Source organism: Uloborus diversus, chromosome 5 (genome assembly GCF_026930045.1).
Source record: "Uloborus diversus isolate 005 chromosome 5, Udiv.v.3.1, whole genome shotgun sequence".
Lineage (NCBI taxonomy): Eukaryota > Metazoa > Arthropoda > Arachnida > Araneae > Uloboridae > Uloborus > Uloborus diversus.
In genome coordinates this window covers 114,238,355-114,249,181 of record NC_072735.1, presented here as the reverse complement: position 1 = coordinate 114,249,181, position 10,827 = coordinate 114,238,355, and positions in this window count along the sequence as shown.

Below are 10,827 nucleotides of genomic sequence, written 5' to 3'. Positions count from 1 at the left end.
GCAGAAATGGTATTGCAAATTCTTTTAATTCTGATAGCTTGCGAAACAATAATGCCAATAAAAACCTTTTTACTTAGGCAGGAGGAAAAATCTTGTAAGCTGTTAACTGTGAAATTGAATTCGCGTCTTTTATCATAGATTGTAGTGGAACAATTTGAGTCAATTTGTATGTTGATATCCAAGAAATTAAAGCTATTTTGATTAGAACTGGTCTTTTTGAGCGTTAAAGAACTGTGATAAATATTTTTGCTAAGTTCAGAAAAATTAGGAAAATTTATACACAAAAGGTCATCAATGTATCTGCAACAAAGAGGTGTAGAGGAAGGATTATCAATTAAATATTTTCTCTCATAAGATAAAAGAAAAAGGTTGGCTAATGTAGAGCTAAAATTAGCTCCTATTGCTATGCCATTAATTTGTAGAAAACATGAATTACCATTTTTGAAAAAATTATTGAAAATACAAAATTTAAAAAGACCAAGAAAAAACAATTCATTAAAATCAAGGGAATCCTTGACTGAATTAAAAAGTTCTGAAACAGAGGGAAAAAGTTCAATGAGTGGGATATTGGTGAAGAGGTTTTCAAAATCAAAAGTTTCTAAGTAATTTATATCAAGCATATTAAGTAAATTGATGACTTCAACACTATTATTAACAATCCAGAACCAATTCATTTGTTGAAGTTTAAGTTGTTCAAGAATTTTTTTGAGAAACTGTTCAAGCTTTACACTCAGATTTTTTTTAATGGTGTTGGTGGCAGAGCAAATAAAGCGAAATCCAACAGGTGTTTTATGAAATTTTGGAATTGCATATAAGTAAGGTAAGTTAACAGAATCAGGACGTGGCAATTTAAAAAGTTTGTAAGCAGCAGCAAATTTTTTGATGATGGAGGATTCATTAAGTTTGGAGGAAACATAAGTGGTGGTTTTTTCTAGTTCATTTTTCAAAATATTAGCATATAATTTTTTGCAGCAGATAGAGTAATTAGAACTGGCTTTATCAACAACTGTAAAGACAAATGCTTTTTTAAAATCATTGATGGCATTATTTTCATCAGCAGAGAGATGGAAGTATGAAGATTCTGTGTTAACAATATCACGTAAACGTGATTTCAGTTCAATTAAAAAGTGGTGTCTATATTCAAGAAATGCATTAAGTGGAACATTAAAACAATAGGAGATTTTTCTTTAAAAATATTCAAGTTCAAATGTAAGCTTATTAAAAGCTTTTAGGAAATTAATACGAAAATTAGGCCGATATTTAGTACCCAAACTAAAAAGTTTAATGAGTTTTTTGTTTTGTAAAAAATTCAAATCACCGGTCAGAATATGACCAAGATCAGAGTTGAAGAAGATGGAATTAGAGAAATTAGCACAATTACAATCAAAATTCAAATATTTATCAAAATTTTTTGCAACTTCTTGATAGTTTAGAATTTTTTTCGAGAAAGGAGGATTGAATTTGTAGCTGAAGACAATTTGTAGATCCTTGATGGGAAAAAAATCCAAAAGTTTACTGTGTAGTTTTGAAAAGTTTAAATAGTCGAAGGATTTTTGCAAAAAACTAAAGGTGCAGTAGTAAGTTTGATGTTGTTGAGTAGAACCAACTTTGTAGATCAGAAGATCATAACAAAGAAATTCAAAGTGTGAATTTTTAAAAAGGTAGTTTGGAAGGAAATTTTTTAGTTTTTTTAGAAATTTATGTTTTAGACCAAAAAGAAATTTCCTAACATATTCAGTGTCATAAGAATGACAAAAAGAATTTTCAAGCTTATCAAGAATTTCAAAGGGCGAAAAAATGCAGAAACGAGGAGGGGATTTTCCTGATCCTCTATTAAAACGAGAAGTACTTGTATTATTTCCAAATCTAAACAATGAATAAATACAAAGATTTTTAGATGAGTTATGGTATGCTGTATATAATTTATTATCAAGGGAGGAATTTAACCCATAAGGGAAAATAGATTTGAATTGCAGAATAAAATGAGATTCTAGTGAAAGTCTCTTTTCCATGCTGAAGTTCTTTGTCTTCTTTGTTTTTGAACGAAAGTATATCATGTCTGTGATTGTTGATACGAATATTTAGTGAATTCCTAGTTTGTCCAATATAACATAGATTTCAGGAAAGACATTTAATAAGATAAACAAGATGATGTTGCTTTCAAAAGTTACCCTCAAAATGAACACTAGCTTCAGTGTCAGCCAAAGATCAAATTTTACAACGATTATTTGTACATAAGCCCATAATAAAGAAAGAAGGTGCGGTAAGACAATTTATAGCAACAGGACAAGTACATCGTGGAATCGACGAAACCCGAAAATTAAAAGAACAACATAGAAACAAAGCAAACACCTAGTATGCAAATTAGAAGGCGCAAAGTAGCACACAATTAATTACATACAAGATAACTATATATATATATATATATATATATATATATATATATATATATATATATATGTATATTAGGGTGGTCCTTATTTTTGAAGTTGTAGATATTTTACACGACGCCCCCTCAATTTGTTCCATTATACAAATAAATGATCCATGCAAAATTTTAAGTCAATCCATGAATATTAACACGTGCCCCTAGGGCCCCCTTTTTTGAGTTTTGAAGAAAAAATTGCGGATTTTCTCATTTTTATGTAAAAATATTCCTAGGTTTCATATTTAAAGTAATTTTGAACCTTCTATAGATGTTGCTACTGCCAGACCAACCATTCATTCTGTAAAATTTTACATATTACATAGGGTACATGTACACCAATGGCCTTGGGACAGGCATACCGCTGCTATTCGCGCTCGTTCGATGCTATAAATATTAGTAATGACAATTATATTTTAATTCAATGTTCTTTAGTTATTTTCTTAAATATTTATGCATCTTATAATTTAAATTTTGAAAAATCCTCGATTACCCTATCATAAAAATAAACTCTATTTTCCATATTTTAAATATAAATTTTTAAAAATTCCAGATCGGAATAATGTAAAAATCTATTCTTTAAACTGCCTTTTATTTCAGTACATAGTCCTTTATTATCATCAAATTCCTCTTGCAATTTACAAGATTTAGGAACCGAAATGGGTATCTATTCTAACCTGTTGAACCTTTTTTTCTATATCTGGTCTACCACAATGCAAAAAAACTTGACAACTATTGAGATTTGCTCGAATTTCATCAATGTTAGACAAAAGCTGTAGTGTTTTTATACAGCGGCTTACAATACCGGCCGTATAAATTGTGCATGTAATTTTTTAGAGCAAAAACTGAACGGTTATATATTGCATTTGTATTGCTATCATCATGCACTTGAAATCGTACTGCAGAGTGTCTTTAAAGAAGTTCTTGCCTTTCTTAGTTCTAGACTCGATATTCCATTATTTAAGAGCTTCAAAATTCAAAAATTACACATACGACTTAAATTCTAAAAGAAAAATTTGATGACATATTATTGTTCATAGAAAGCAGTAAGAAATATTAGAGAATTTTCATAACGTGTAATAATATTTCGTGGTGAAGGCCTCCCTCCTACAGGGATATGTTTTCGCCAACCTGGAGCTTATCTGTGAGCCAGATGGGTGGCAAAAGGAATTTATTGTTTGAATATTTATATATTTAGGAAACAATTTAAATTGACCTTACATGAAGAAAATGCCCGTAAATACTGTTTTACAGTTAAATGTTTTATGAAGATATAGTTTTTCGCAGCAACCCATTCTAGGCCTTTTAAATTAATATAAAGTCTAGTGTCTAAAAAACCTGCAGCGTACAAAATGAAGACAAACATGCAGCAGAAGCAGCAGAGGCGTAGGAACTTTGTAGAAGTAGGGGGTGCTGGGACACAGTATAAGAAGTGTCTTGAATCTAAGGGGCAGAAGCAGAGGCGCAACCAGAAAATATTTTTTTGGGGGGGGGGGGGGGCTTTTAAACGTTTTTCCCCATAAAAAATTGACTTCGAAGCTTCCATCTCTTATTGAATATTGTATATATACAATTGTTTATGGAGAGAATGAGGTGATTAAACTTCTGGTTTTGAAAAGGAGTCGGTTAGTACTCGAAGATGAGCACGTAGAAATAGAGGTGTTTTGGGGTCTCTCCCGGAAAATTTTCAAAATTCTTGTTCTAAAGTCGAACTTATAGGTGATCTTTGATAATGTTAAGGGGAGAAAAGGTTCGAATACCCTCCCTGAAAATTTTTCGAAATTAATGTCTTAAAACGCGATTATATACCATATTTGTTGCCTTTAGTGAAAATATGACCCGAAGGATTGTCCTCGATCGATTTTTCGAACTATTTACATCTCCGTCCCAATATTTCGAATTGGAAGTCCTAAAAACGTAATTGTATTCAACCTTCAATGATGGCACGGGAAAAGGCTGTATTAGGGCTCTACTCTGGAAATTTTTTAAAATTGAAGTCCTAATAGAGAGCGTTTTTCATTGATGTAATCAGAAAAGGTTCAGAGGTTTCTTCTTAATTTTTTCGAAATTGTAGTCGCTGAAAAACGCGACTGTGGATCATATTGTTGGCGTTAGGGGTCCAGTAATTTTTTTGAAATTGAAGTCCCAAAAACGGAATATTACATAATCTCCCATGTTGTTGGAGGGCAAGGCATTTAAGGACTCTCTTCCGGAAATTTATGCTATGCGCATAAACCAAAAACACAATTCGAAATTTGATGTTTTTTCTCTCTCAATAGCCGTAAATTGGTTCGAAATGTCTCTAAATTAGTTAATTTATACCATTCTATAGTGAAGTGCTTGATAAAATGCTTTAAAGACAAGAATCGGATCGAAAACAAGGTATAAGAAAATGTCAAATGCAAAATTAACAAAGCGTGATCGGAGATTTACAGTTAAAAAAATTATGAAAAATACACCTTTGAGTGATGAAAAATTTTCTGCAGAATTGAATGAAACATTTTCGTTTAATTTCCCCCTAAAATTATTCGCCAAGTTCTCTGATTACCTGGATTAAATGGGATCTCTTCCTGCAGAAATTTTCTTGTTCGTGCGAAAAACAGAAAGCTTACGTTTTCCGCCGTAAAATCAATGATAAATAAGCTTAAAACATTTTGGAACAACGTCTTACTTAAAGATAAAAATTAATTCAACATTTTGGGTTAAATTGTTGCATAATTGTAAATAGAAAAAAAAAAGAGAAATTAAATCTAAAGAACTTAGTTGGGATCAGTTAATCAGGACGGTGAAGGTATTCTTGTGTGAGGGTGCAGGACTTGGAAGTTTGAAAATTTTCGATGAATCATGCTGTTCAGTGAAATATTTTTAAAAACAATTTCAAATTATTAGCCCAAAAATTTGGCAATCGGAAACAACTTCGTTTTTTTAAACCAAGATAACGACAAGAAGCACACGTTTGCGTTTGGTGCCTCAAATATTGTCATTAAGCTTAGAAATATCTCCTCAATCGCCAGATTTAAACTTAATAGAACATATTTGGAGATATCTGGTGGATATATTACGAAAATACACTATTGAAACGGAAAACGAATTACAAACAGTAAGACTCGAAGTGCGGCCGAACACTTACTCAGAAATTGTTCAAAAAAAAAAAAAAAAACAATGAAATCTATTCCCAGGCGTTTAAAAGCTGTTGCTGATACTGCATGATATTCTACTAAATAATAACTTAGTAAAAAGTTAGATTATTCACTAGTTTTTTGACATTTTTTCAAAGTGTACGAAGACTTTTGTGAGATTAAGTTTCTGGCACTTTTTGATTATTGATTTCTTAAAAATCAAGTTTTATTATGTTACGAACAATTTTCATGTAGTTTTGTTAAAAAATAAACCATAGATCTTATAATTAAATACTCGTTCCAAAATATTAATTTTAACGAATCGATAATGGCGTATTTCATCAAAAATCGTGAGTGTACGAATACTTTTGGGAGCCACTGTAAGTATTTGGAAAGTTGAAATTATTTGAACAAGTTCAACATTATTTTAACAAGTACAAACAACCTTAATAACCTTTTTTCAGTCATGTCTGGAGCACCTTCCATGTTATTCATATTTAAATGCCAAACTGGCTCATTATCTCTTTTTGTGATCATTGGACTAATGGCGAATCCGGGGGGGGGGGGGCGGCTATGAGGCTGCAGCCACCCCCATACCAGGAATAAATTCTTTCATACTCTGTCTATGCATCTTAATGTTAAAAAAATATATATATATAATTTCCTACATCCATTCTATCTTTATCAATTATTTTTTTTTCCCTCTTCTTAAGGTTGATACACAAATTTGCGATAATAACAGGAGTGTTAGTTTTCCGAAATTTCCCTTCAAATTTCTGAACTTTTTCCCTACCTGTTCCAAATATTTATACATTTACTCACTGAAAGAAGGAAAGGAGAAAAAAGTGTAGATATAATATAGCTACTTGTTTTTCTTTCTTTCTCTCTTTAATTTTCGTGTTTAATATCAATTCTTAAAATTTTGTCTTCTTTCTGACTGTTTTTCACTATTTGTTTAACATCTTTCAGCTTTTTTTTCTTCTGTTTCATTTACATCACCTTGTCAACGTAATTGTTTTGCATCCTTAACAAGAATTGAAAATTTTTGCCTTCAAATTGCGTAACAAATGTGTCTAAACGAATGAAAAAACTTTGAATATACATTTAAAATTTAGAGTTTTAACACTGAATACCAAATTTTAGATAATTTCAAATGTAACTCAGAAAGATTCATTAGTCATTAACACCCCTAGATAGCAGATAATGATACAGAACACTTTCGTTTACATCGATAAACTTTGGTAATGACGAGGAGACCTCAGCAAGAATTTTAACTACCTCAGCCGCCCCCCAGAACAAAATTCTGGATTCGCCACCGCATTGGACAAAAAAACCGCATGCAAAACTAATAAGAATATGAACTGAACTGCAATGCCGCTCTCGAAAGCCGAAACACGAGCTCAAGGTGGGGAGCAAATCCATATTGGTACTGATACTGATTTTCGCAGGCCGCGGGGTTGAGCCCACTTTTCCGCATTTGTGGAATCAAGAGATGTTTTAACAGTAAAAAATGGGTGAAGGTGAATTCAAGTGCACTGACCACTCCGTCGTCTGCCCCCTACTTTTGTTGCTTATTGGGTGGAAATTCCGAAATTCCTAGAAAAGGCAGATCACATTTTTGAAATCAGGTTTGAGGAAATCAATGTACGGCAATAAGCTGCAGTGCTAGAATTTTCCGGGGGAGCTGAGCCGGTTTGATATATTCCAGGGGGAGCTCAAGCTCCCCCAGCTCCCCCGGTTCCGACGCCTATGAGAAGCAGTGATTGAAAAATGTATAAATCACTTATGGTACTTAGGGGATTAACTAGTAGCTTCGTCCGTATTGAATGAAGGAATTAATTTTAAAGATAGGAAAAGACTACTTCAAAAAAATGCTTGCTGAACAAGAAGACGTGTCTAATGACGGTATAAAAAATTTCAGATAACAGTAGATGATTTGGAATACTTTCTTAGTAAAGATCTTCCTCTTTATAGAATCAATTACAAGTCAATAAAACTGTTTGATAAGTTACAAACACCAAAAGATGTTTTCCTATTTGATCCTGATTCATGGCAAAATGAATTAAGCTATTTAAAGGGAAGAGATATCATTAAAATGTTGAAAGTTGTGAATGATACAACTGAAAGAGGAGCACAATTAATCGAAGAATTTCACAATCAATTTACCAAATATGAGTCACAAAAGCATTTTAGTATTTTACAGGCACTCCAAGACTATCGGAAAAAAATGACTCGATTGAGATACATTGAGAAAAGCGTACGATTAAGGTAAAGTTTCTAAAGCAATATTTCATTCCTATTCAATGTAAAATCTTCAGACGATATGAAGTAATTAAAAAGATTAATTTTTGTGCTACCTCGCTGTAAAAATATTTTGCAAACATAGGAGAAACGATTTACGGGGTCTGAAGTAAAAACTCGAAGATTTGTGCGAAAATTATCAAAAGTGTTAAAGTTCAACGTCCTAGGGGCACGTGTTATTGTTGACCAATCGAGTTCAAATTTTGCACTGATTACTTTTTATTATAGTGTCACAAAACTAGGGGGCGTCACTTGTTGAATTCCGAAATTTTTTTTCCCCATATAAATAAGGACCACCCTAATAATATATATATATATATATATATATATATATAATATATATATATATATATATATATATATATATATATATATATATATATATATACAGTGGCGGATCTAGAACTTGGACAAGGGGGGGGGGGCTAACTTAGGTCTGTTAAAAAAAAAAAAAAAAAAAAAGTCCAGTATAATATCGTTCAGCATCCTTTTCACGAGAATGTTACGACATTTGTTATTTAAAATAAGCATATGTTTATTTTTAACTTGTAAAACATGAAATACACTAAAAAATTGTCAAAAGAGTTTATTTTTTAAAATGATTATGAAACAATTTTTCAAAAACACAGTCGGCACATTAGTTGTAAGAAAATAAAATGATTTAATTTGTTACTCTAGTTTAAAACAAAAAAAAAATACTTTAAACATTATTTGACATGTTCCCAGTTTTCCAAGCACATTCTCCTCTTCTTACTTTTGCAGAAGAGTTCAATTATTTTGTCGACAGATACATCTCTATCTCTTGCCACATTTGCTAGAGCAAGTCCATTTAACCGTACTTCTCCCATTGTGCTTCTTAAATAGGTTTTTATCCTTTTTAAGGTAGAAAAACTACGTTCAGCTGTTGAAGTCGTTACTGGGATTGTTGCGAAAATTTGGAGAAGAACAGCAATAGATGGGAAAAACGAAGGGTCTAGCTCTTTCAGTGCCCCGATAGCTGTTGTAGGAGGACCGCATATCGGCAGCCATTTATTCCTCCACATCTTGATTTCTGCTAATAGCAAGCTCAAACTTCCTAGTTCATCTGTAAAATTCCTGTATTTTTCTGCAGCAGTTATAATATTTTTGTCAGTATACCTCGACAAGTTCGATGGAATTAGACCTTCGAGGGGAAGCACTCCAAGAAAATCTCTGCTAAATCTGCAATCAATCTCGGAAATGAAGTGATCTATCAGAGGAAGAAAGACTGTTCGTCTGAAATAAACTTCTGGATTTTCTGGAGGTGTACAGTCTCGAGCACTTTTACGCTTTCCTGATCTGGGTATTTCTAACTCCAGATCCAATTCTTCAGCAATTTCAAGGCAGTTTTTGTAAATAGTTTGAAATTCGAGTTCTGCGTTTTGTCTTACACTCCGAAAAGTGTCCAAAACTTGAGACACATTAGCTAATGCAGAAGACAAATCCTGCTTCGGGCTTTGCAACTGCTGACTTAGCCTCAGTGTCAAACTGAGACAGTACACTGATATTTCGACGCCAACAATAAATTCACTCCTTTTTATTGAAGCATTTAACATATATGCTTTTGTTGACGCTTCGGAAGAGGCAGTTGTATGTAAACTTTCCAGCACAGTCACAACAGGAACAAGTAGTTCCTTAAATGTTATTAGGCTGTCATGCCTTTCTACCCACCGTGTAGGGCAAAGTGCTTTCAATCTCTTTTTTTTAGTTTCCGAAAAGTCTTGCTTTTCTACAACATCGATTAATGCATTTGTTCTGTGCGCAGAAGCCGAGAGAAACACAGAGACAGTCTCAACTGTTCCCATTACGTTTCTTATAACAGGAATTTGGCAGCTTTTTGTGATGCACAAATTCAGGGAATGGCTGAAACAATGAGTATAAATGGCGAGGGGTTGCTCCTCGGAAATTAGAGCTTGAACGCCCTTAAATGGCCCAGACATGTTGCTTGCTCCATCGTAGCCTTGTCCACAGAGGTATTTGTAAGACAAATTCAGTTTTGTCAGTTCTTCGTCTATTGCGGATTTAATCGATAAACCAGTTGTCGCTTTGAGTTCCACGAATCCAAGGAAATCTTCCCTGGTTGTGAAACTGTCTATGTCGACATATCGCACACAAAACGTAAGCTGCTCCTTCTTACTTTCATCTGTGGTTTCATCACATATTATTGAGAAGTATTTGGCTTTTTGTATACTACTCGTAATCTCCGAACGGATATAATCGCCAATGCATTCGATTATGTCGTTTTGGATTGTTTTGCTGATATGTGTACTGTTTTTTCTGCAAGTGGTAAGGTGCGTTTTCAAATCTTCATCACCAGCATCAATTCTAAAAGCCAATAGACTTTTGAAAACACCCTGGTTTCCTCTTAATGCATTTTCTTGCTCTTCCCTGCTGTTCAAATTGCCGTCATCCCTATGACCTCTCAAAGGCAGATTGTTATGGGCACAAAACAGTACGGTTTTTACTATAGGCTTCAAGCGTTTTAAATTTTGCTCTATTATAGAGGCTTTTCTAGCGTCTATCAGGAGGCCAACATGACTTACTGAACTTCCAGGAATAGGCTCCATGGATTGTTTAAAATGCAGGTAATCAACGGCTCCTTAACGAATGTTTTAAGCACCTGAAAATAAATAAACATCTTATTAAACTGCAATATAAAAAAAAATTTGACGCTCAATTAATATCCCAATTTAGTTGTTAAGAACCGGGTGGAACATTAGAAGCAAAAGTCTTTCGAAATAATTCAAACTAATTTATGTTGATATTCGAGGTTTTATCTTTTAACAGTATGCATGAGTTGCTTATTCCTTTGTATTACTTGATTTCGAATTGAGGTAATTTCAATAATTCATTAAAATTACCATTCTTCCTATTTTTATGGACTTTGCTTAGACAATTAAAAAAATAAATTTGTTATGAATAAATACAGCTTATGAATTTACTTGTCTAATATGATAACTTTTA